Below are 27729 nucleotides of genomic sequence, written 5' to 3' on the forward strand. Positions count from 1 at the left end.
GCAAAACCCAGAAAAACATGAAGGGAAAAAATAACCTGCCCATTCTTTCTTTCTCTCAGAAATACTGCTATTAATCTTTTACTCTGATTTTGTTTCTCAGTTACTTTTCTAGGCGTACGTGTTTTAGTTTATATTCTTTATCTTTAGGATCCCTGACAAAAGTAATATATATTCAATTTTATAGAATATTTTTATTTTTTTAATGTTTATTTTAAAGAGAGAGAGACAGCATGAGCAGGGAAGGGGCAGAGAGAGAGAGAGACACAGAATCCGAAACACGCTCCAGGCTCTGAGCTGTCAGCACGGAGCCCGACACAGGACTCAAACTCATGAACTATGAGATCATGTCCCGAGTTGAAGTCGGATGCTTAACCAACTGAGCCACCCAGGCACCCCAGGGTATATTCAATTTTAAAGTTACAGTATTACTTGGTATAGAAAGTGAAAGTTACTTGCTGTTCCCCTACCCCCTGCTCCCGCCCCATTAACCCATAAGATAATTTGGTATAGGAGTTTGAAATGTGAGCCTACAGGGGCGCCCAGGGTGGCTCAGTCCGTTAAGCATACGACTTCAGTTCAAGTCATGATCTCACGGTTTGTGGGTTCAAGCCCTGCATCAGGCTCTGTGCTGACAGCTCAGAGCTGGAGAATGCTTCAGGTTCTGTGTCTCCCTCTCTCTCTGCCCCTCCCCTGCTTGTGTTCTGTCTCTCTGTCTCTCAGCAATAAATAAATGTTAAAAAAATTTTTTTTTAATTAAAAAAAAATGAGCCTACAGATTTTGTTCTGTGCCTGTGTCAACATTTCTTACTATCATTGTTATTATATTGTCGTGGGATTGTATGAACACTGTTTTCGAATGTTTTTCAGATTAGAAACAGATCTACTGTGTGTATAAGGAGATCGAACAATGTCATTTTCTTTCATCCTTGATTAAAATTTTTGGTCTTAAAAATTGAATACCTGCATTTGGTAATAAATAAAATGGTAAAGTAGTACCGAAGAGATTAGGTTGAAAAATTGACAATACCTTTTCCTTCCTTTGTCCACGCCCCTGAGTTTCCATCTTTAGTTCCTTTGGTAACTCCAGATAATACAAATACACTTCTCAGTGTTTACTTAATTTTGCAGAATGCTGTGACTCTGCTGTGAGAACTTCCAGGTTTGTGTAGATTCTGCTAGAAGATAGCTGCCATCTGTAGTTTTAATTTTTCCATCACTGCCCCCTGACCACCTTTGTTTGTAAGTATCGCACCTGCACATCAGACCAGCACATAGTCTCTGCTCTCAGTGAATTTCTACCAGACCGTTTACTCCCTAGTCCTTGTTTTCTTTAATCACTGAATCCAGAAATTTATCCCCACCCCACCCCCCACCACCGCCATACAGCATGCCTTTGTTATAATATTGATTTGGCTACAGTAGGTAAATTCTCTTTCAGAACTCCTAAGAGACAAATGTATGGGATGTTAGTACTATGTACAAATAACAGAAAAATATTATTTATTTTTATTTTTATTTTTATTTTTTTAACATTTATTCATTCTTTTGAGAGACAGAGAGAGACAGTATGAGTGGGGGAAGGCCAGAGAGAGAGGGAGACACAGAATCCGAAGCAGGCTCCAGGCCCTGAGCTGTCAGCACAGAGCCTGACATGGGGCTTGAACCCACCAACTGTGAGATCGTGACCTGAGCTGAAGTCGGACGCTGAACAGACTGAGTCACCAAGGTGCCCCTAAAGAACAGAAAAATATTGAGATGACTCCATTAAAATGTTAGTGACATTTTAGAATAAGATATAAAAATTTCAAGTTTCTGTTTATAGAAAATCATATTTTGCCTGTATTTTGTGCAGAGTATAGATTTAAATGGGATCAAAATTCATAATCCTAGTATGCTCCTATAAAAGGAGCCAACTTATGGTTCCTTATCTTTTTTATTTCAAATCCACACCATAATATATGTATTTTTATTTCCCCACCCTCTCCAGTATCCTACTAAAATAGTCTTTTAAGCTTGTCTAGACATGGGAATGCAAACTAAGAAAAACGAAGTTACTGTATATTTTTGTATATATTATTTTCCTCCTTTGATGTAAAATTAAAATGTTTGGATCTTCAGATGTGGAGTTCACACTTCTAATGCAAAAATTGATTGCACGTCATACAATAAATATATCTATTGCGTTTCAGCTTGAAATTTAATTGTGCATGTCTCCTGTAGTGTATTTAAAAATTTTTTTAAATATTAAATATTATTTATTTTTGAGAGAGAGACAGAGTGTGAGTGGGGGAGGGGCAGATAGAGAGGGAGACACAGAATCTGAAGCAGGATCCAGGCTCTGAGCTGTCAGCACAGAGCCTGCTGTGGGGCTCAAGTCACAAACCTCGGGATCATGACCTGAGCCAAAGTCAGATGCCCAGCCCACTGAGCCACCCTGGCGCCCCTCCTGTAGTGTATTTATTTGCATGTTTAAACCTCTACACAAGTATGAGCCAGGAACATAGTATCCCACTATTTAAGTTAGTGGAAATGGCACGTTAACATTGCTGGAACATTCTTACCATGACTGCCCCTTCCCCCGCCCCCAATTTCTTTAGGACGTAATAGTAGCATTGCTCCTCAAGAATCAGGTTCATTGGTAACTTTTCAGAAGATTGAACTGAGTTCTAACATGAAAATAAATGGCAGAAAAATTAGAGTGCAGTTAAAATTTGGTTACCTCTTCATCTAATTGCTTAAAAAATTTTTTTCTTTAATGTTTAATTTTGAGAGAGAGAGAGACAGAGTGTGAGCCGGGGAGGGGCAGAGAGAGAGGGAGACACAGAATCTGAAGCAGGCTCCAAGCTCTGAGCTGTCAGCACAGAGCCGAACTCAGGGCTCAAACTCACAAACCGTGAGATCATGACCCAAGCTGAAGTTGGACGCTTAACCAACTGAGCCACCCAGGTGCCCCATAATTATTTTTTTTAGTCTCAAAATCACTTTACTGGGGTGCCTGGGTGGCTCAGTTCATTAAGCGTCCGACTTCAGCTCGGGTCATGATCTCATGATTTGTGAGTTCAAGCCCCGCATCTGGCTCTGTGTTGGCAGTGTGGAGCCAGCTTGGGATTCTCTCTCTCTCTCTCTCTCTCTCTCTCTCTTTCTCTCTTTCTCTCTTTCTCTCTCTCTCTCTGCCTCTCCTCTGCTTGAACTTTCTGCTCTCAAAATAAATAAATAAACTTAAAATCACTTTACTAAGTAAAGATTTCTTTGGCCTGCCAGATTTATCTCTAGCCATAGTTTCTTGGATTTGGATTTGAAATTTGATGAGTATTATCTTGTGTCTGTCTTTGATTCTGAATATTCTTGTTGCTTCACAGAGTCTATCTACATTTCCTCTCTCCTTCAGTCCACATCGTGCAGTCTTCCTTGTCTAATCTTTGAGTTTGGTCTGTTTGATCATTGATAGAATGTGTCCCGTATTAACTTATAAACTATTAGTGGGAGCTAATGATTGTCTTCTAACAAAGATCTAAAACTTATTCAGATAAATGTGCTTGTTTTCATGCATTCCCCAAGAAGGCTGGAGATATATATATATAATATATATATATATTATATATATATATTATATATATATATTATATATATATTTCTATAATGTTTGGCTCAGAATTTGGAACTGTATTTTTATTTATTTAGTTTTATTTAATTTTTCATTTTTATTTTGAGGGAGTCCAAGAGAACGTGAGCAGAGGAGGGGCAGAGAGAGGGAGAATCCCAACCAGGCTCTGCGCTGTTAGCACAAAGCCCGACTTGGGGCTCGAACTCATGATCTGTGAGATCATGACCTGAGCCCAAATCAAGAGTCCGAGGCTTAACTGACTGAACCACCCAGGTGCCCTGTCACTGCATTTTTAAATTGAGGTTCTGGTTGCTCTCTTTCTTACTAGATGAAGTGCAACATCTTTCCGGCACCAAATTCACAGATTTCCTGCTATCTGGCTTGTTAACCTCGGTGTATTTTAAGTGAACGTTTGAGTACGTTAACCTTAAAAATAAAACAGTTGTTTTACCAGCAAAAATAGGTTTATTTGGTAATAACAGAGAATTGCATTTCAGGACAAACAAGCTACAATAAAGCCATAGGCCAGTCCAACAAAGGACAAGAAGGTTATTTTATGGAGAAGAAGGAGGAAGTTGAGAGGAAGTCCAGTGGAGAAAGGCAGGAGTTCAGGGTGACGATTTCTCATGGGCCGAGTTGCTGGGATGGTCCATTTCTTGTAGGAGACGCAATGCACATTTCAGTATCGGGGCCTGGAATCCACGATTCTTTCCTGTCAAGGATTCTTCTGTTAACGGTCTGTAATTGACATTGAGTGGTGTCCCTCTAGCCTCGTCTTCTGGCATCCTGAATCCACTTTCGTGGGATTTCCCTTCATTAATTTTCACAAGTATTTATAAACTTAGTTGTTAATAATGACCCAGGACTGATTGTTAAAAATACAAGGCAGAGACTCGTTTAGTTTCAAGCATCGTTTGTTTCAGTCCCTCAGAAACCATTCTGGTTCAGTTGTTACAGCCCACGTTTTCACCATGTACTTTTTCCCCCTTTGGTGTTAGTTAACCCACATGCCTGAATAGCTCTGGACTTCGTAAAAACAGACTGTTCACGCTGAAGAGATTAACCCGACAATTTTAAGATAGATCTTAATTGCATATGTTTAGAAAGAGAATAACATGCTGGTGGTATTTAAGGTTAAAAATCTTCAGAGAGTCCTATCTCTATGCTGTCCATCCCACCTTTGTGATGATTTTCTGGTTTAGTATTTTTCTAAATAATTTTTAATCTTATTGGTAATAGAACAAAAAATAAGCCATTGATGCAGATGCCGATCTAGTTGATAAACCACAGGTGGGTACTGTCTTAAAAATATATACATGTGTAACAGCTTTATTGAGATATAATTCATGTGCCTTTAAAAGTATACAATTCAGGGGCTTTTATTATATTCACAGTGGTGCGTAACCATCACCATGTCTTGTTTTAGACCAATTTTTTGAAGATTCCTTCCTTCCTCCCTCCCTCCCTCCCTCCCTCCTTTCCTTCCTTCCTTCCTTCCTTCCTTCCTTCCTTCCTTCCTTCCTTCCTTCCTTCCTTCCTTCCTTTCTCTTTACAGACGGAAGGAGAGAGTTTGCAAGTAGGGGAGAGGGTAGAGGGAGAGAAAGAATCTTAAGCAGTCTCCTTGTTCAACACGATCCTGATTGTGGGCTCGATCCCATGATACTGGGGTCATGACCTGGGCTAAAATCAAGAGTTAGACACTCAATCGACTGAGCCACCCAGGGCCCCCCCAACCTTTAAGTTTTAATTTTAATCACCTGGTGCTCACTCCTTAATCCCGATCCCCTATTTCACTCGTCCCCCCACCCGCCTCCCTTCTGGTAGCCATCAGTACTCAATAAATAGTTAAGGGTCTTGCTTGGTTTGTCTCTCTCTTTTCTCCCCCCTTTGCTCATTTGTTTTGTTTCTTAAATTCCACGTATGAGTGAAATCCTATGGTATTTGTCTCTCTCTGACTGACTTATTTCACTTACTTAGCATTATACTCTCTAGTTCCATCCATGTCATTGCAAATGGCAAGAAAACAATGTAGAAACCTTCACAGGTGTGTGTGTCATCCTTGTGCAGGGGCCATGCTAATCTTCTGTGTATCATTCCAGTTTTAGTATATGTGCTGTGGAAGTGAGCACGAGCATTTTCATGGCCTAAAAAGAACTCTGTACCCACCGGCAGTCACTTGCCATATCCCCTCTCCCCAGCCCCTGTAATCACTAATCCGCTTTCTGTCTGTACGGGCATTGTCTGTTTTGGACGTTTCATAACGATGGAGTCACACAATATGTCATTTTTTCTTTCACTTTAGGGAAGTTTTCAAGATCACCCATTCCTTTTTATTGTTGAATAACAGAGTAATATTCCACTGTGTGGGTATGCCGTATTTTCTTAGTGCATTCATCACTTGATGGGCATTTGATTTGTTTCACTTTTGGGCTATTGTAAGTAATGCTGGTGATAAAAATTCATGCACACGTTTTTATGTAGACCTACATGTTTTCAGGTCTCTTGGGAATATACCTAAGTGGGGAAATTGCTGGGTCATATGCTACTCTGTGTTCAGCATTTTGATGAACTGCCAAACTATTTTCCCAAGTGGCTGAAACGTTTTACGGTCCCACCAGTAAAGCTTAAGTGTTCTGATTTCTCCACATTTTCGCCAGTACTTGGTATTGTCATTTTTATTTTAGTTATCCTAATGGGTGTGAAGTAGTGTCTGTGGTTTTGATCTATATTTCTCTAATGGCTACTGATGTTGAGCATCTTTTCCTGTACTTACTGACCATTTGTATGTTTTCTTTTGAGAAAAGTCTTCAAATCCTTTGCCCATTTTGAAATTGGTTGTCTTTTTATTACTGATTTTTAGGAGTTTTGAAAACATTTTTATTGAAGTAATCAATGTTATATTAGCTTCCAGTGTACAGCATATTGAGTCAGTAATTATGTTATTCAGTGCTCACCACAATAAGTAAAGTCCCCATCTGTCACCAAACAGCATTATTACAATATTATTGACTATATTCTCTCCTGTACTTTTCATCTCTGTGACTTATTTATAGCTGGAAGTTCATACCTCTTAATCCCCTTTATCTGTAAATAGATATCTTTACATCTATTTTTTATTTTTATTTTTTTTAGTTTATTTATTTATTTTGAGAGAGACAGCATGAGTGGGGAAGGGGTAGAGAGAGAGAGAGAGAGAGAGAGAGAGAGAGAGAATCCCAAGCAGGCTCCACTCTGCCAGCACAGAGCCTGATGTAGGGCTCAAACTCACAAAGCCGTGAGATCATGATTTGAGCCGAAATCAAGAGTTGGATGCTTAACTGAGCTCCCCAAGCATCCCTCTTAACATCTATTTATATCTACATAGATAAGAGAGGCTTTTTAAATATATTCCATATACAAGTCCCTTATCAGACATTTTCCAATAGTTTTGAAGTATTCTGTGGATTGTCTTTTTACTTGATAGTGTCTTCTGAAAGACAAAACTTTTTAATTTTGATCAAGTCCAATTCATGTATTACTTCTTTTGTCACTTACACTTTTGGCATCATATCTAACAAGCAACCATTGCCAAACCCAAGATTGTAAAGATTCAGTCCCATTCTCTTTTTGTAAGAGTTTTATAGAGTTTTTTTCATGTTTATTGTGAGAGAGAGTGAGCGAGCATGTGCCAAGTGGGGGAGGGGCAGAGAGCAAGGAAGAGGGAGAATCCCCAGTAGGCTCTGAGCTGTCAGCACAGAGCCCACCCAACACAGGGCTCTATCCTGTGAACCATGAGATCATGACCTGAGCCAAAATCAAGAGTCTGATGCTCAACCTACTAAGCCACCCAGGCACCCCAAGAGAGTTTTATAGTTTTAATTCTTACATTAACTTTGGATTATCTACTTTGAATTAATTATTATGTACAGTGTGAGGTAAGGCTCCAGCTTCATTCTTTTTCATTCTTTATGTGGATATCCAGTTGTCTCAGCACCATCTGTCGAAAAGACTATTCTCTCGTTAACTTATGTTGGCACTCTTGTCCACAGCCAGGTGACATAAATGTAAGGATTCATTTGTAGACTTCCAGTTCTCTTCCATTGACCTATGTATGTTCAGCCTTACATCAGTCCCACATCAGCTTGGTTATCATAGCTTGGTTGTGAGTTTTGAAATTGGTAAGTGTGAATCTCCAAGTTTGTTCTTTTTTTTTTTTTTCTTCAAGATTGTTTTGGCTTCTGGGTCCATTGAATTTCCATGCAAATTTTAGGATCAGCTTGTCAATTTATGCAAAAAAACCCCCACCAAAACCAGATGGAATTTTGATAGGGATTGCATTGGGTAGATGCTATCTTATTTTAAATTGTCTACCACATCTTTACGATTGATTACATTCAGCTTCTGGAATGGGAGTTATTGGGAGTATCCATTGAAGATTTATATCTTGATGGATAAATCAGTGCATATCCCAAACTGGCACTACCTATATATTGACCCCCTTCCTTGGTTTCATTATTTGAAATGTGTATGTGGCATGCTCTGGCCAGGGTATTTGCTTAGCAGGTTTTTTCAAAACTCTTTCCACTAATGTTTTGAGATGAGTGAAAATGTGATAAAATGAAGACAAGGAAAATCTGTGAGAACCCAGATTCTTAAGGATCTTAGCTGTATATTAGGATGGTGTGAAAGGCATTGGTTATGAGTGTATATGATGTTGTGGCTTCTTCTTCCCCTCCCCCCACCCCGTCTTGAGGAAGGAATTGTCTCAGGAAACAGAAAAGCACGTTGTAAGCAACTTAGGTATTTTCCTTCTTGAGTTAGTTCAGTCCAACATTGTTTTTGTTTGTTTGTTTGTTTTACTATGCATAAGGTTACTGTGTACTAGTTGCTGCAGGGGGAGGAAATCGAAATAAGATCTCCCTAGACTATTTAAACAGCCTCCAGATGGGTTAGTCTTCCCTCTTCCTGCCTCTTCCCAACCATTCCTTCTCATTTTCTACTCCAGTACCAGAGTTTATAGCTTCCTAAAAAAGCCAGTCTGATCCTGTTTGGCTCCTCATTGCCCACAGGGTAAAGTCCAAATTCTTGAGCAGTTGCTGGTGAGACCTTTTCTAGTGTGGCCCAGCCCTTTCTCTGCCTCCTAAACCAACATCCCATAGAAGCACACCCTTGTCCCTGAATGTATCAGCCTCTCCAACATGTCCTCGTACATGTAGAATGACCTCTCTCTGTGTCTCCTGCTTGGCAGGGGCTGGTCCCTCTTCCGTCTTCCTACAGCAGGGTCTGCACAACCTTTTTCACATTATACATGTCTTTGCTGCTGCCAAAGATGAGAGGCGGAGACTCAATCACCTCTATTTCTCCAGTGGCACAGGGCTTGGCCAAAGCAATTCTTAAATGTTATTTTAATTTTTTGTAATATTTAATTATTTTTGAGAGAGAGAGAGAGAAAGAGAAAGAGCCTGAGTGGGGGAGGGCAAAGAGACAGGGAGACACAGAATCTGAAGCAGGCTCTAGGCTCTGAGCTGTCAGCATAGAGCCCTAGAGTTCTAGCCCATGAACTGTGAGATTGTGACCTGAGCCGAAGTCGGATGCTTAACCAACTGAGCCACCCAGGCGCTCCTTAAATGTTATTTTAAATGAATGAGGTAGAGTAAACTGCTCAAAGGACCTTATAATCTTAATGGACAGGGAAGATGTTCAAAGGGTTGAAAATCCCTAATACATGGCTGGATGGAAAACTGTATTATGCAGTTAAGTTTATCTGTAGTTTCTCTTGACCAGATATGGTACAGACATGAATCTGTCCAATTTTAATCAGTCACAAAGCTTATTAGTGTTCAGTACACTTTTTTTTTTTTTTTATGTTTTTAATGTTTATTTTTGGGAGAGAGAGAGACAGGGTGCCAGCGGGGGAGGGGCAGAGAGAGCGAAAGGGAGACACAGAATCCGAAGCAGGTTCCAGGCTCCCAGCTGTCAGCACAGAGCCCGACACGGGCTCGAACCCAGGAACCGTGAGATCATGACCTGAGCTGAAGTCAGATGCTTAACCGACTGAGCCACCCAGGCGCCCCTGTTCAGTGCACTTCCTAGGTGCACTGTGTCATTTTCTGTTGCTGCCCTTTGTTCCATATAGCTCCAGACAGAGTATTTGTGAATAGGGGGCTGATGTGTGGTGACATGGGACAGAAATATGCATCAGTTAGTGATGAAAACAAGGAAGTGGAGTGTTCTGTGTTATAGGCCCAGTTGTAAAATGTCAGAGTTCTAAGAATTATTCCCTTTACATTGTAAGACCACCTGGCATACTGTGTTTTATGATCTCTCTGCCTCTTTCTTTGGTTAGCATGTTCATAGATGTCCTTCTAATGCAACTGCTTTTTGTAATGTCCATAAGGTATTCTTTTGGAATTAAAATATTATAAGTTTCCCTTTCCCAACCTCCATTTCTTTACTATAAATAAGGCAATTATCTGTTATATTTTATTTTTTTAATGTTTTATTTGTTTTGAGAGCGAGCTCCTGCACACGTGCAGGGGAGGGGCAGAGAGAGAGAGAGAGAGAGAGAGAGAGAGAGAGAGAGAGAGAGAGAGAGAATCCCAAACAGGCTGCATGTTGTCAGCACGGAGTCTGATGTGGGGCTTGAATTCACAAACCATGAGATCATGACCTGAGCCAAAATCAAGAGTTGGACACTTAACCACTTAACCGACTGGGCCACCCAGGTGCCCCCATTTGCAACTTTTCTAATAAAAATTTCGTATGTAACATTTTATGGGTAATGATCATGACCTCTGGTTATTTAAAGATGTGAATTTTTTTATGTTTTATCACAAGAAGCTAGCTAATGGAGATTTTTTTTTTCAGAATTCCTGTGCCATCTTTTTCTATTACTTTTACTGTATTTTATTTAGTTTGATTGGAAACATAGCCTTTTGAATGGCGTGTGTTGAATATATTAAGCCAAATTGGTTGGGATACTCTTTGGACATTGATGTACTCAACAAAAGATACTTTCAATATTCTGTTACTGTTCTTCTTAATGACTTTTGAGAAATTGTAAAAATGCAGTTTAAATTAGAGTTAGTAGGTATTGATTTTTTTTTATTTTTTGAAGTTTTTTTTTTTAAGGTTATTTGTTTATTTTGAGAGAGAGCACAAGTGGAGTAGGAGCAGAGAGGGAGAGAGAACTGAACCCCAAGCAGGCTCCATGCTGTCATCGCAGAACCCGATGCAGGGCTCGAACTCAAAGAACTCAAAAACTGTGCGATCATTCCCTGAGGTGAGATCAAGAGCCGGTCACTTAACCGATTGAGCCACCAGGCACCCCTGATTTCTTAATCTTAATGTGATTACCTACTAGTGGGTCCTCTGCCCACTTTTACAGTATGGGATATCAAGCCCCAGAAAGTAACTAAATTTTAATTTTCAGCTATGACTCCACTGTGCCCTTTACATTAGAAAAATAGAGAAATAATTAAAAAAATTTTTTTAATGTTTATTCATTTTTGAGAGACAGAGAGAGACAGAGCATGAACGGGGAAGAGGCAGAGAGAGGGAGACACAGAATCCGAAGCAGGCGCCAGGCTCTGATCTGTCGGCACAGAGCCCGATGCGGGGCTCGAACTCACAAACTGCAAGATCATGACCCGAGCCAAAGTTGGACGCTCAACCGACTGAGCCACCCAGGCGCCCCGAGAAATAATTTCTAAAGTTCCTTTTAAGTACTGCTTCAGCTGGATTCCACAGATTTTGATGCCTTAATTAAAATTTTTCTTTCCATTCTAAATATTTTTTTATCCCTCCCTTAAGATGTTCCCTTTCACCCATGAATTATTCATAAGTGTGGTGTTTACTATTCATGTGTTTGGAGGTTTTCCTGTTACCTTTTGTATTGCTTTGTAGTTTAATTCTGTTATGATCAGAGAACCTAATTCTACAATTTCAATTCTTTTACATTTGTTAAGATTTTTTTAATGAATGTTCCATGTGTGTTGAAAAGAAGGTGACACTGCTGTGGTTGTGTGGGGTGCTCGGTGAATGTCTGCTCGATACAGTTAGTGGAGGGTGCTCAGTCCTCTTGTGTCCTTGCTGACCTTCTGTCTGTCACTTCTGTCGGCTACTGGGAGAAGTCCTGAAGTCTCCAGCTGTAATTTTGGATTTTTCTATTTTTCTTTTCACGTCTGTCAGGTTTTACTCGATGTGTCTTGAAGCTCTGGTGTCAGATGCATACACATTTAGGACTGTTCTGCCTTGTTGGCAAATTACCCATCTTTTCCTTATGGAATGTCCTTCTTTATCCCCCATGGTTTTCTTTGTTCTGAAGTCCACTTTGTCCAATATCAATGGAGCCACTCCAGCTTTCTTATCATTAGTGTTTGCATGGTCTATCTTTTCCCCCATGTGAGTGGCAATTCCTCGTTCTTTGTACGCTGACTAATTTTGGATTACACCCTGAACATTTTGAATGTTACACTATGAGGCTCTGCGTGTTGTTTAAATCCTATGGTGAATGTTGATGTATTTGTTTTAGCAGGCGTTGACCTGGTTGGATTCAGGGTGTGTGTTCCAAACGGCTTTCTGTGGGTTGTGGTTTCAGTGTCTCAGTTCTGTGTTCATAACCTTTGCAGTGCTATTTGTATCTCACCTGTCTGTAGCCCACAAGTGACCACCTGGAGCTTGGCCAGTGGTTTACCCCATAGTTCAAGGGCACTAGACATTTGTATTTGAAAGTTGTCACTAGTAGTCCAGAGTCAAGGCTTGAGATTTTCTTGGCCATCCAGCTAATACAAACCTGGGCTGCTCAGAATTCTTACTCCCAGCCTGCTGCCTTTTGAGGGCCGGCCCAAACTGAGATACTGTTCACCAGGACCCCATCCTTGGCAGTTAACAGATTCCAGCCCTCATCCCCCAAGTCCTAAAAGGGCAACCTTTTAGCAAATAACTGAAGGGCAAGATGCAGCCGGACTTCTTGGTTCTCTCTGGGTCAAGTACTGACTTGAATTAGGGTTCAGTACATCCTCCCTACCTTGTTAGCTATTTGGTGCTTTTAGGAACGTGCTTGTCATATTCTCGCAGCTTTTACTGTTTTCAGCAGATCGACTTACCTCATCTGCTGTTACCAGGGGCTGAAAAATACTGATGGTTTTTAGTATTTTTCCAGTTTGTGAATTAGATACCAGTTGTTATGGGTTGCATTTTGACCCTCCAAAATTCATAATATTAAAGTCCTCAGTCCCTGCTGTACCTCAAAAGGTGGCTTCCAATTTTGGGGCACCTGGGTGGCTCAGTCAGGTAAGCGTCCGACTTCAGCTCAGGTCGTGATCTCGCGGTTTGTGAGTTTGAGCCCCGCATCGGGCTTTGTGCTGACAGCTCAGAGCCTGGAGCCTGCTTCAGATTCTGTGTTTTCCTCCATCTGCCCCTTCCCTGCTTGTGCGCGCGCGCGCTCTCTCTCTCTCTCTCTCTCTCTCTCTCTCTCTCTCTCTCTCTCTCAAAAATAAAAAAAAAAGAAACATAAAAAAAAATGGTGTCTTCCCATTTGGAAATAGGTTCATCACAGATGCAAGGTGAAAGGGAGTCAGGTAGGCCCCTAATCCAATTATGACTGGTATCCTTATCAAATGGGGAAATTTGGACGCGACGAGCACAAAGGGAGAATGCCATGTGAGCATGAAGGTGGATGACCGTCATCCAAGGAACACGAGAGAGAGCCAGCAAACCCCAGACGCCAGGAGAGAGGCGTCCAACAGATTCTCCTTCACAGCCCTCAGAAGGAGGCGACCCTGCAGGCACCTTGTTCTGGGATTTCCAGTCTCCAGAAATGTGAGCTAAATTTTCTGTTGTTGAAGCCCCCAGCACCTGGTACTTTGTCACGGCAGCTTTGGCAAACTGATGAAGAGACAGTCCTTTCTCTAAGCTGAGATCTTTAAGAAAATATCTTCTTTTTAGGTCCTGAAGTTTAAGCGAGCTTTTTGTGCTATGATGGAATATTTATGTTCATGAAAAATCCTGTATCCTGCAAATCATGCACTAAAAACAGTGTCTTGGTGGTTCAGTCAGTTAAGCGCCCGACTCTTGATTTTGGCTCAGGTCAGGATCTCATGGTCATGGAATTGATTCCTGCATTGGGCTCGCGCTGGGTGCGCAGCCTGCTTAAGATTCTCTTTTTCTCTCTCCCTCGGTCCCTCCTCCCGCTTAGGCGTGCAAGTGTGCGCATGCGCACGCACGCTCGCAAGAGAAAGTGTCTTACAAGACGAGTAAGGAAGGTTGTGGCAGATCTCTCAAGATGTATGCTGCTTAGTAATTACTAGCAAAAGCATAATTGGTACCTCAGTTGATTACCTGGACCATAGGCAGAGGTTGCTAAAATGGATACTAAAAGTATACAAAAATAGCAAAGTGGAAATTCTAGCAATGCTTGAATTGGTGCATGGATAGTGGGTGTCTGACGATGCAAACACAAGTGGAGTTCGGAGCCAGTGGCGCCGCCCTCACAGGGAGCGTTGACAGGAACCAATGCCACAGCCCAGCTGAGTGAGACCTTGGCCTGGCTGTGGCCGCACCCGTCTGGGGAGTGAGGCTCGGGTGCAGGCTCCCGTTTGCAGCTTGCTTAAACTACAACTTGTTGCTAAGGCAAGTTAGGTGAGGGCTTGTTTTTTTTTTTTTTCTCTTGCCTGAGATTTCACGTAATTCCATTCCCTCCCCTTCTTTGCTTTGGAAACTCACAAATGAATCGGCGACGCTTCCATGCTGTAATGATGTCATTCCCACTTACCAATCAAACGTGAGGTCATCTGTGTTACAGAAACTCGCAGCAGAACAGATGGTATTTGAATTGAATTCCCTTTTGTATTCTCCAAATTCACCTGTTAGTGTCCTGTGCAGCTGCTGAGGTTAACGTGACTTAAACGACACGAATTTAGTCAGAGCTATAAGTATTTTAAAAATGAGTTGTGGAGGGGCGCCTGGGTGTCCCAATCAGTTAAGCATCCGACTTCAGCTCAGGTTTTTATCTCAGGGTTTGTGAGTTCAAGCCCCGCGTTGGGCTCTGTGCTGACAAGCTGGGAGCCTGGAGCCTGCTTCAGATTCTGTGTCTCCCTTTCTCTCTGCCCACCCCTGCACTCTCGCTCGCTCGCTCGCTCTCTCTCTCAAAAATAAACACTAAAAAAAATTTTTTTTAAAAAGAGTTGTGGAGTTACTTAAAAATTGATAAGTATTGCCCTCAACTTGTTAAGTTTTAACATTTTCAATTAATAGGAGATATTCTCTTTATGATCTACAAAGCTACTCGTTATTATAAGAGGGAATATTTATGAATTTTAAAAATTATTGTAATTTATTATTCCATCACTATTTTATTTAATTGATGTGGGTGCGCACAGAAGATGGGGGTTCCAACAACTGATGGGAGATCCTGCAAGCTTTCCATGTAACTTATGCTCACTTTCAACCTCTAGATGAATTTTTAGTTTGGTCTGATTTGTAGTTCTAGTATTTTTAATTTGCTGTCCTGAAATATTTAAGGTTACTTTTAGGTAACAACTACTGGACTGTAATTTTGAGATATATGTAATTTCAAACAGCTTTCTTCAATTATTTTTCATCTCATGCATATCAACTGGGCTATTAATGAAACCCACAATTTGACTTTTGTTATCTGTTATTTTTGAAAATTCACATTAATGTGTTACAATGTAGAAAGACTATCAAAGCTTTAATATTTTGCCTGCAAAGCTTTCATTTCAGCAGATTATTTATAATCATTTCATAATTGAAAAATTGGCTTATCTCAATTTAACCTAGGGTTATGTACTTGGCTTTTTTTTTTTTTTTAAGTGTATTTGTTTATTTTGAGAGAGAGGGAGGGAACATGAGTGGAGGAGGGCAGAGAGAGAGGGAGAGAGAGAATCCCAAGCAGGCTCTGCACTGTCAGTGTGGAGCCTGACATGGGGCTCAAACTCATGAACCATGATGTCATGACCTGAACCTGAACAGAGACTCAACTGACTGAGCCACCCAGGCGCCCCCATTTAATTGAAATATACATACAGCAGAGTGTACATATAGGACAGTATATTTTAGAATTTGTTTTAAATGAAGACCATGTCTTCAAGAGTAGTCCTTTACACGAGGAGAAGAGAAGTCAAATTGTGCTTAGCTTGGCATAAAATGATTTTTTGCATGAGAATTTTAGGAACGAAATGACAAAAACTCTTCAAAATTTGGGTGCCTTTTCTGTAGGGCTCTGGTGATTTAATTTATAGGGTATTTGCTTTGTTGTATTTTATTGGATTTGGGGGAGTGAATTCCAGGGAAATCTTTGTTTTCCGGGACGAAACACAATACATCTTTGTGGTGGTAGGACTGTCTGCATTGTGTCCTAATTGCTAGAGCTAGAGCTGAGAGCAGAGAGGAGGTTGGCTTTGCAGTGAGAGGAAAGGAAATTTGACAGTATTGAGAATGCCAGATTGAAGGCAGCTTTAAATTTGATTAATTCGTAATTCATTTTGGGAAACGTTTTCTGAATATAGGGGTTTCCGAGATTAACAAAACTGCTTATAATTCTGGAAGTGGGAAGGAACAGCGAGTAACGGCGTATATTTTTAGTGTGTAGCTTCCATTCCCCCCCTCACCTTTTTTTTTTTTTATGTTTGTTTATTTTTCAGAGAGAGAGAGGGAGAGAGAGCACAAGCTGGGGAGGGGCAGAAAGAGAGGGGGACAGAGGATCCAGAGTGCATTCAAGCTGACAGCAGAGAGCCTGCTGTGGGGTTTGAACCTCCGAACTGTAAGATTATGACCTGAGCTGAAATCAGACACTTAACTGACTGAGCCACCCAACACCCCCCCCCCCCCGCCCCCGCCCCTTGCCGGTAATTTTAACAAGTAGGCAAATTCACAAATACAGAATTCATGACTAATGAGATCAGCTACTCCAATGACTAGGATTGGGTCCTGACCCCCACCATGCAGTACATGTATTGTTATCTTAAGCAAGTTCGCCTCTCTATGTCTGTTTTCATGTTTGTAAACTGGGGATAAATATTACCTACACCAGGAGTTAGTGAATTGAAATGAGTAGAGTTGCTGTCACATTGTCAGATAAAACAGTAAGTCCTTGATGAGTAGTAATGTTAGTAGTAATTAGTAAGATAGTTAATTCTAACAGCAACTGTCTTTATCACGTGCCTGTTCTGACGCTCACAATAACCCTGAAAAGTAGGAAGTATTATCTCTGTGGTACAGATGAGAAATTGGAGGCCCTGAGAGGGTGGGTAGTGTGCTCCATGCTACCCATCTGCTAACTAGCTGGGCTGCAATTTGAACCCAGGCCTTGATAATTTCAAGTGAAGAAGGATTCTGTACGGCTTTGGGTCCCTCGTGATCCAGCTGAGATCGATCTGTACATCCGGGTGAGGGCGGAGGTGATTAGGCAAAGAGGACTGTCTTAGAAGGAGGGAGCTTATGCTTCCGGCCCAGAGTGGGAGACATTAGGGAGAGAGAGAGCCCAGAGTGATCTGCATGACGAGTCTTGGGCTACAAAGACAAAATTATCATAACATAGATGGGGGTAGAGGCCAAAGGAGGCTCCGAAGAATAGAGGTCTTAGCCTCAGTTGGCATGAAGACCTGGGCAAGGACCCCCTTATGTTTGAGGGAGGCGGTGGGCCCAGAGATGGGTCCTTTCTTTGGGTGGTTTTGGAGAAGGGCTTCCCGTGTTCACACAGTTCGTGTTTGTGGGTGGAGTGAATTGGGAACCGTCCCAGTTCTCAGAGCCCTAAGGGCCTGGCATTTGGGGAAGCAAAGGCCTCTGAACGGCAGTTTCCACTCTCCCCTCGGACCGTGACACGTTTTTCTGAGTCAAGGCCGAGCTGAGTGTTGTGAATGCCCAGACTCTCGGAGAGACACATGGACATTTTCCATCATTTTCTACTTGTAGTCTGCAAATGGTTTTCAGTAGACTACAACATAGCAGTCTGAGAGGAATGCTTCATGGTGTTCTTGTGGAATGACTGTGTCTGACATCTGGTTCAAGTTCGGTGGATATGCGTTGCGAAAATTTCAAATTGTTTTTGTATTTAGCATCCATATAAGTAAATGAATAAGTACTCAAAAGCCAGGGTGGTATTTTGGGGGTATGTTTTTCTTCCTGAATCCTCGAGAAGCTTGTCCACTGAGGTTATTCTGTGTATACAGTCAGTACTATTATAAATTTGGAGCAGGGGCTGGCAACCTTCTTCTGAAAGGCCCAGATAGTAAATATTTTATGCTTTGTGGGCCATATGGTCTCTGTCACAACTATTCGGTTCTGCCATTGTAGCCACAGACACTTAGTAAACAGATGAGCGTGGCTGTGTTCCATTTAAACTTTATTTACAAAAACCGGCAGAAGGCCTGTTTTTTTACAAAAATTTGGCCCACGGGCCATGGTTAGCCAGTCCCTGGTCTAGAGCATAGCTGTTACTTTAAGACATTGCTGACTCCTTTGTAGGGTTAAACCCTAGCAGAATTTTGTGTGTGCAGCGTTTAAAAATTTGCAGTGTAACCTTGGGCAGCGAAAGTGACATTATATAGAAAACTTGTCATCTCTTACGACTTTTGCTCTAAGAAAAAGATTCTAAACCAAGATATTACATTTATGGGACATTTTTGGTTGGTGGTAGGAAAAGAAAATTGAAATTAAATACCAGGAACTGTAACAGCTTACTCACATTTCACCAGTTTTTTTTTCTGTTACGAATTGTGCATTTAATGATAAGCTCTGGGGTATTTAATGTCTCAGGACAGAAGGCAGAGGTTGCTAATTAGTTTTCCCCTAAAATTCATTGCCTTCACTCTCCCCTTTTCCATCTTTCCCCCTCCCCCCCCCCCCCCCACATTGGGTTAGAGAAGCTGCCTGTAAGGGGCATGGATTTATGTGGGAAGAAGAGATGGGGGCAGCACGGGGTGGCGGGGAGGGGGGCGCTGGCAACAAGCTGAGGTAGTGGTAAGCTTCAGGGAAAGAGGGGGCAGGCTGGTAGCTCTCAAGCCCTGAGCAGTGTGTTTGACCTTGACGGTTGCTTTAATCATGATCAGTGAGTAGAAGATCCATTTTGTGAGAGCTTTGTTCTAATGCCCCCCTCTCAAAACACCTGAGATTATACCCAGACCCCTGCACCACCTGGTCTAGGGCACAGAGGAGTCACGTGTTCGTGTGCAGCTTCTACTGGGAAAAATGGTGCACGTTTGAGAAGCATCAACTGCTCTCCACCTGTTTCTCACCATCTCTTTCCTCCTCTTCTTTTTTTTTAAATTAAAAAAAATATTTGTTGGGGCGCCTGGGTGGCTCAGTCGGTTGAGCGTCCGACCTCGGCTCAGGTCATGATCTCGCAGTCTGTGAGTTCGAGCCCCGCGTCGGGCTCTGTGCCGACAGCTCAGAGCCTGGAGCCTGCTTCTGATTCTGTGTCTCCCTCTCTCTCTGCCCCTCCCCTGCTCATGCTCTGTCTCTCTCTGTCTCAGAAATAAATAAAACATTTAAGAAAAAATATTTGTTTTTGAGAGAGAGGGAGGGACAGAGTGTGAGGCAGGGGAGGGGCAGAGAGAGAAGGACACACAGAATCGGAAGCAGGCTCAAGGCTCTGAGCTGTCAGCACAGAGCCTGATGGGGGGCTCGAACTCACAAACTGCAAGATCATGACCTGAGCTGAAGTTGGACGCTTAACTGAGCCACCCAGGCACCCTCCCACCATCCTTTTCTAAACTGACTTTTACTAATTTATGTTCATAAATTTTTTTTGTGTGATTTCCAGTCTTCATAAATTCATGTGTTTTTTTTTTTCTTTTCAGGAAGTAAGCTCTTTTTTACATGCTGTCAAATGAAGGCCAATGTCCTTTAAGCAGTTATAATAATATTAGCATACGAAGAATGAGCCCCTTCCTACTGCACACATACCATCTATTTGGAGATTTAAATTGAGCAGAAATTAGTAGTGTGATAAAAAGATCCATGTAGGTGGATTTGCAGAAAAGTTAACCCAAAATCTTATTACAGGTGAGTAACAGGCAGAAAATGTAGACTTCTGTGTCCATGCAAGTGCCAAGTTATTCAGGGGATCATTGCTAGTTTACTTTTCAATGTGATTTTCATGAGTAGTGTAGAGTTTTGAAAGGTTTTGAAGACAAAAAACCCAGTTAATTGTATTTTAAAGATTCGATTTGTATCAGTGTGTAGATCCTCCCTGTGAAACGCAAGCATTGGGCACGTGGGTCCCGTGAAACGCCTCCTTTCCCCTGCACACCCCATCTGATTTCTGACACTGCGTCCTCTTCATATATCCAAAACTTGTCGCTCTTTGAAGTTCAGCCTGTCTCACCTCCACAGAAATAAGCACATGCAACCCAAGCATCCCCACAATAATGTTCTGTTTCTCTGCATTCCGGTCATCTGTACGGCTCATTTGGAAGTTCGAGTCCATATGGCAGTCTTTGTTGAGCAAGATGTTAGTCTTAGATTTACCTCTGTCATGGGTCCTACTTTCAATGAGTTTATAGTCTGTTTGAAGACTTATGTAAGTAACCAATAAAAAGTGTAACTTGACAGGGCAGTACAGGATAGGGGATGGCTGATGGAGGAAGAGAGCCTTGAACTTGAACTAGGCTCAGAGGGAAGCAGAGATCTGGATGGTGAAGAGGAGGAGGAGGTGGTGGTGGGAGGGACCCCAGCAAAGGAGTGGGGGGTAGGGGGATGGGGACGTGCAGGGGGGAGGGGCGTGGGGCAGGGAGTAATTTGTACTTCACTTTGGAAGTGGAGTTAACCTCAGAGGTTTATGTGTAGGGGAGTTACATAATGAAGAGTGTTCTATTCATTTATCCAACAAATAATTACTTCATGATTCAAATGAATCAGAGAAAAGAGATGCCAGAGCCTATTGTAAGAACCCAGACATGAGACCAGAGTCTCCTGGAATTGAGCAATGGCGCTGGGACTGCAAAGAATAGATTTAAGATACTACAAAAGACGAATTGATATGACTTGATGAGTAATTGAATGTTGGTTAGCAAAAGTGAGCTGCTTTGCACTATTGTTTGGTTTTCCTGTTGATGCATTTTGTTTCTTGAGTTAAACTGTAATCTCTTTTGGGACAGACACTACATCATCTACTCCTTTCGTTGTAGCTGGCCATTATCTTTTTAGCCCCGCCTGAAGAATTTATTTAACACGTATTATTGCACACAGTCTGCAGAACATGTTAAACAATGACCTGTAACTTACCAATAAGAGAAAGCTGAGACTGAAGGGTTTGTCTTACAAAACACAAACAACACTTAGTCCTCAAACCACTAGTGCATTTAATATTTTAATTGCAACATAATGGTCATGCCATAAACTCTACCCTTTAAATTCTACAAGTCAGGGGTGCCTGGGTGGCTCCGTCAGTTAAGCATCCGACTCTTGATTTCGGCTCAGGTCATGATCTCATAGTTTGTGGGTTCGAGCCCTGCATTGGGCTCTGCAATGACAGTGCAGATCCTGCTTGGGATTCTCTCTCCCTCTGTCTGTCCTTTCCCTGCTCGTGGGCACACACTCTCTCAAAAAACAAAACAAAACAAAAAACCAAAAACTACAGTGTTGAATGTAGTATAGGATGTTCACAGAGTTGCACAGTCATCACCATCTAATTTCGGGATTTGTCATCACCCCCCCTCAAGACAAAGCCCACATACTGTGGCAGTCAGGCCCTGTCCACTTTATTCTCAGCCCTTAGAGCCACTAATCTACTTTCTCTCTCTATAGATGGCTTAGTTTGTTCAGGCTGCCATAAAAAAATGCCACAGACTGAGTGGATTATAAACAATAAACACTTATTTCCCACAGTTCTAAAGGTTGGTAAGGCCAAGATCAAGGTGCTGGCAGGCTCACTGCTTGGGGAGCGCGGCTTCTTGGTTCATAGATGGCACCTTCTCGCTGTGTCCTCACACAGCTGAAGGGGTGCGGGAACTCTCTGGGGTCCCTTTTATAAAGCACTAATCCCATTCCTGAGGCTCTACGCCATGACCTAATCATCTCCCAAAGGTCCTGCCTCCAGCTACTGTCATGTTGGGAATTAGGATTTAACATAGGAATTTTGAGGAGACACATTCAGTCTATAGCAATAGACTTGCCTATTCTGGGCATTTCATATAAATGGGATCATGCAGTTTGTGGCCCTTTGTATTTGGCTTCACTCACTCAACATAATATGTTCAAGGTACATCCATGCTGTAGCATATATCCTATATCAGGATTTCATTCCTTTTTATGGCTGAATAATATTCCATTGTATGGAACATACCACATTTTCCTTATTCATCAGATGATAAGCATTTGGGTTGTATCTACTTTTTGGCTATCATGAATAATGCTGCTATGAACACTTGTGTGCAGGATTCTGTTTTCAATTCTCTTATGTGTACCTAGGGGTGGATTGCTGGTTCATATAGCAACTGTATGCTTAACAGCTTGAGAAACTGTCAGACTGTTTTTCAAAGTGACACCAAATGGTATCTCCTTATAGTTTTTATTTGTGTCTCCTTGATGATAACTTGATGTTGAGCATCATGGACTTATTGGTCACTTATATATCTTCTTTTTTTTTTATTATTTTTTTTTACATTTATTTATTTTTGATAAAGAGAGACAGAGCACAGGTGGGGGCGGGGCAGAGAGAGAGGGAGACACAGAATCCGAAGTAGGTCCAGGCTCTGAGCTGTCAGCACAGAGCCCAACGCAGGGATCAAACTCACAAACTGCGAGATAATGACCCGAGCCGAAGTCGGATGCTTAACCAACTGAGCCACCCAGGTACCACTTATGTATCTTCTTTGAAGAAATATCTATTCATGGGCGCCTGGGGGGCTCCATAGGTTGAGCATCAGGCTCTTGATTTTGGGTCAGGTCATGGTTCCAGGGTTCTGGGATTGGGCCCCACATTGGGCTCTGCAGTGAGTGTGAACCCTGCTTAGGATTCTCTCTCTCTCTCTCTCTCTCTCTCTCTCTCTCTCTCTCTCTCGATAGTGTCTTTTGAAGCAGAAAAGTTTTTAATTTGATGAAGTTCAATTTATATATTTTTTACTTTTGCTGCTTATACTTTTGATGCTACATCTAAGAAATCACTGCCTAGTCCCAGGTCATAAAGATTTATGCCTACAATTTCTTCTAATTTTTGTGAATGTTGTGAGGTAGGGGTCTAGCCTCATTCTTTGCATGTGGATATCAAGTTGTCCCAGCACCATCTGTTGAAAAGACTGTTCTCTTCTCATTGAACTGGCTTAGGACCACTATTGAATTTTTGTAAGTTTGACAACACATTCATGAAATAAGGTGCAGACATCTACCGTTTTAACAGATCAAATTTAAGGTTTGAATTTTACAGAGGTTGCTTAAATTAGTGGTGACTGTGGATCTGAAGAGTATTGGGACTTTCTCACACAACACTGTGAGAACTATCGATAGTGTCCTGAAACTTACGGTCCTTTCCAAAGCCACAATAGTTGCAGCCAGGAGATGTCTGGCCACCCATCTCCTCATGTCTATGGATTGGCTTGGTGATACCCCCGATATCTTCTGATAACTCTGGTTTGCAAATCAGTAAGGATAACTTCAAAGAATTTGTGTGTGGAATTTTCACCAGCTTAGTAGGAGTTTAGGACTCTTAAGGTCCCAGAAGTGACCAGTTCCAGCTACATGTGCGAGCTGCAGGTGTTTAGGACCCATGGTTAGCCAGGTTTGCTGTGGATTGCACCCTTAGGACCTGGGCACTTGCATCCACCACAGCAGACACAAATCTGCAAAATGACAAAATTGGGACTAGCCATGTACCCAGGCTGAGGCTTTATTGGGTTAGTTGGGGTTAAAGAGGCATGGGAACATGGGGAGCAGGTGTACCACCCGCAAGCCTGTGTTCTTCTGCATAGCTGCCAGTGTGCCATGAGCCGTCCACCTGGTAACTGATGGCTGCCACAGAATAGAAGGGCTACCCATGGTCTTCTATGTGAAAGATAAGACTTTTCATTAAATATTAAATATTTAACTATTGGGTGGTATTACTTCCCAAGGTGAAGGAGCAGTATGGCTACTCAAAATAACTGATATATTTAAGCTCAGGGGCACCTGGGTGACTCAGTCAGTAGAGCGGATGACTCTTGACCTTGGGGTTGTGAGTTTGGGCCCCATGTTGGGCATAGGGATTACTTTTAACAAAAGAAAAAAAGAAAAAATTAACCCGAATTTGTAAGACATAAAAATGTGAAAAATAAAAAAATAACACAAGGGCCACAGATAGGGAGACAATACTTTCGGAAGCTATAACTGGTAAAAGACAGTTAATCCAAAATATAAAAAGAACTCTTAAAACTCAACAACAAGAAAACAAACAACCCAATTAAAAAATGGCAAAAGACCTGAATGAACATCTCACCAAAGATCTAAAGATGTCAAATAGGCATATGAAAAGAGACTCCCTATCATATATCAACCAGGGAAATGCAAATTAAGGCAACAGTGAAATACTACACACCCATTAAAATGGCTGCAGTCCAAAACACCAGTGCCACCAAGTACAGGCAAGGATGTAGAGCAAAATAGGAACTCTCATTCATTGCTGGTGGGGACGCAAAATGTCCACACAAGAACTTGCACACAGATGTCTGTGGCAGCTCTGTTCGTAATTGCTAAAACTGGGAAGTGACTGTGATTCATCCAGACAAGTGGACTATTATTCACTACTAAAAAGAAATGAGCTATGAAATCATGAAAAGACACGAGGAACCATAAATGCCTGTTACTAAGTGAAAGAAGATCTGAAAAGGCTACATACTGTATACTTGCAGCTATATGACATTCGGGAAAAGGCAAAACCCATAGTCAAAAAGATCGGTGGTTGCCAGGAGTCAGCAGGGAGGGAGGGATGAACAGGCAATGTGCAGGAGTATCAGGACACTGGAACTCTTCCGGATGCTACTAAAATGCTGTATACATGTCATTACACATTTGTCGTAACCCACAGGATGTACACTACTAAGAATGAACCCTGATGTAAAACTGTGGACTTTGGGTGACCGTGATGTGTCAGCACTCCGGTGAGGGATGTTGATAGTGGGGTGGGGGGTGGGCAGGGAGGATGTGGGAAATCTCTGTACTTTCCATTCAGTTTTGTGGTGAACTTAAAACTGCTCTAAAAAAGAAGGTCTCCCCCAAGTCAAATTCAGGTAGGGTAGATTTACGTGTCAAAGGCAGGAAATACTTCAGAAGTTCAGAGAAAGGAGCAATTGCTGTCGGTTTAACAGGGAAGAGATAGGGTATCAGCTGTAGCCCAAGAATGAGTAGAATTTCTATCGCCAGACAGCGGGTCGGTGCATGTAGCCTCTCAGACCCTGGGTTTCTTCACAGGGTTTGTGGAAGGATTATAGGAGATAACTTAGGTGAAGTGCTTGGGACAGAGCCTAGCATCAAACAGGAAGTAGGGTTCTTCAACAGATACCGAGTGCCGACCGTGCACCTGCACTATTGTGAAGCCCATATTATAGGTCAGGAAACATTGGTTAGATGTCATAGAGGACAGCATGTGACACGAAAAAAGGCCCAGAGGTAAAAATTGCCATGTTGTCTAGAAACAGTTAAATGAACCGTATTTAGGTGATAAGGTTGGTAAAGTAAATCAAGAGAAACCATATGTTGTGCTTTGAGCGTCAAAGAAAGCAGTTTGTAGGCAGTGGAGACCCTTCAGATACTATCAAAAAGGATTTTGACAGTGTTTTAAGAACAACTGGATTCGAACCAACAGAGGAAGCAGGGATTTCAATTGAGAGGCTGTCTGAACAATTTTGAAACCATCGCAGCTGCCGTTAGGTGGTTTGCTTAATGGGCAGGTGACTTAATGTGTCACTCTGAAATGTACTTGGTCAACATTAGAAAAGTAAACAGCAGAAGCTTTCTTTCCCCCTCCCCCTAGCTTAATATTATGGCAGTCATGGCAAACACTGTTGCAGACCAACTTAATAGGAGTTAGTGTTTCTAAGCAACCACCAGTGTATTAACAGTGTCTTTGACATTGGCCTGGGGAAATGGAACGGTCTTTCCTTTTGAGATAAATGGGAAAGTACAACATGCTATGTTTGTTTCATCTACCTGATAGGGTTTGTTCTATGTGTCACTCTCTGTCTCTTTCTCTTGTAACATTTTTATTGAGATAGAATTTGCATCCTATAAAATCCACCCATTTGAGTATACTGTTCAGTGGTTTTTAGCATATTCACAGACTTGTACAACCATCACAACATGCAACTAACTGTAGAACGTTCTCATCACCCCAAAAAGAAACACTGTTACCCCTTAGCTGTCATCCCCACCTTTCCTTTGCAGCCACTAATCTACCGGAAAAGAAATTTAAAAACCATTCCCCTTAAAGTAATACAAAAAAATTTAGCAAGACTTGTACGCCAAAAACCACAACAAAACACCGTTGAAGAAAACCTAGGTAAATGGAAAGACGTCCTATGTTTATAAACTGGAGACTTAAAATCGTTAAGATGGCAGCACTCTCCAGATTCCTGGACGGATGCCGCACAGGACCTGCCTATCCAAATCCCAAGCGGCTTTATTTGCAGAATTTAACAAGCTGATTGTAAAATTCATATAGAAATGCAAGGGATCCAGAATAACCAAAACAGTTGTGAAAAACTAGAACAGAGTTGGAAACACACTTTCCACTTATAAAACTTACTACTAAGCTATGGCAATCGAGACAGAATGTTGTCCACGGTAAGAACAGACACATGTAGATCAATGGAATGGAATGGAGCAGTCCAGAAATCCACACATTTATAGTGAATGGATTCTTGACTGTGATGTCAGGATGATTAGGTGGGACGAAAGAATGGTCTTTTCAACAAATGGTGCTGGGACAGATAATAAGAGGTAGTGAGGAGGTGGAGAAGTTGGAACCTTTATACACTGCTGGTGAGTATGTAAAATTGTGTGGCCACTTTGGAAAACAACTGGACAGTTCCTCAAAATGTTGGACGTAGAGTGACCCTGACCCTGCAATTCACCCCCTAGGTATATACCCAGCAAAATTGAACACAGAGAGACCCTGTGACCCCACAGTTCTCCCGCTAGGCATATACCCAGGAAATTTGAACCCATCAGTCTCCATAAAACCTTGTTACACGAATGTGCATTAGCAGTGTCATTCATAGTAGCCAAAACAGCTCTTGAAATGTAGTAATAACAATAATGTCCATTATCTGATGACTGGCTAAGCAGAATGTGGAATATCTGTATAGCTAAATGTTATTTGACAACAAAAAGGAATGAAGTGTCGATGTTTGCTACAACATGAATGAAACTCTCAGGATGAAATGGTAAACATTATGCTGAATGAAAGAAACCAATCATAAACGACACATGTGTATGATTCCATGTATATGACATGTTCACAAATGCACAGAGACAGCAGATTAGTGGTTGCTGGGGACTGGGGAAAAGGAGAATGGGGAGTGGCTACTGATGGGTCAGGGCTTCTTTGGGAAATGATTAATATATTGTGAAATTAAATGGTTGTGGTTGTACAACTGAATATACTAAAAACCTATTGAATTGTATTCATACTTTATTTTCTTTAATAGGTTTATTTATTTTGAGAGAACGAGTTGGCTATTCCAGGGGTAGAGGGGGAGGGGCAGAGGATCTGAAGCGGGCTCTGTGCTGACAGCAGAGAGCCTGATGTGAGGCTTGAACTCACGAACTAGAGATCATGACCTGAGCCAAAGCTGGATGCTTAACCGACTGAGCCACCCAGGTTCCCCTGTATTCATACTTTAAAAGTACAGTTTTCATGGTTTGTGAATTATATCTTAACAGGTTGGTGTATTTTAAAATGTACACTTAATGAGTGGCAGTTGGGTGTCTCAGTCGGGCGTCTGACTCTTGATTTCGGGTCAGGTCCTGATCTCACAGTTTGTGGGTTCCAGCCCCACGTCAGGCTCTGCGCTTGCAGTATGCAGCCTGCTTGGGATTCCCACCCCTGCTCTTTGACTCAAAATAAATAAACATTAAAAAAATAAAATGTATACTTAATGAAGTACCATTACTTTACGACTGTTTTCCTTTCTCTAGTTAGAAGAGTTGCCTTT

General features: G+C 41.7%; 1 protein-coding gene and 1 non-coding gene across 7 annotated transcripts in view; one reads left to right on the plus strand and one right to left on the minus strand.

Annotated features, from left to right (window-relative positions):
• SMURF1 (SMAD specific E3 ubiquitin protein ligase 1) overlaps positions 1 to 27729 on the plus strand; it is a 108434-nt gene that overhangs the window by 34395 nt on the left and 46310 nt on the right. The window lies entirely within an intron of this gene.
• On the minus strand, positions 5627 to 5733 carry LOC113594599 (U6 spliceosomal RNA). Its single transcript, XR_003415003.2, has one exon. It is a non-coding gene; the product is annotated as a U6 spliceosomal RNA (small nuclear RNA).

Source organism: Acinonyx jubatus, chromosome E3 (assembly GCF_027475565.1).
Source record: "Acinonyx jubatus isolate Ajub_Pintada_27869175 chromosome E3, VMU_Ajub_asm_v1.0, whole genome shotgun sequence".
Taxonomy (NCBI): domain Eukaryota; kingdom Metazoa; phylum Chordata; class Mammalia; order Carnivora; family Felidae; genus Acinonyx; species Acinonyx jubatus.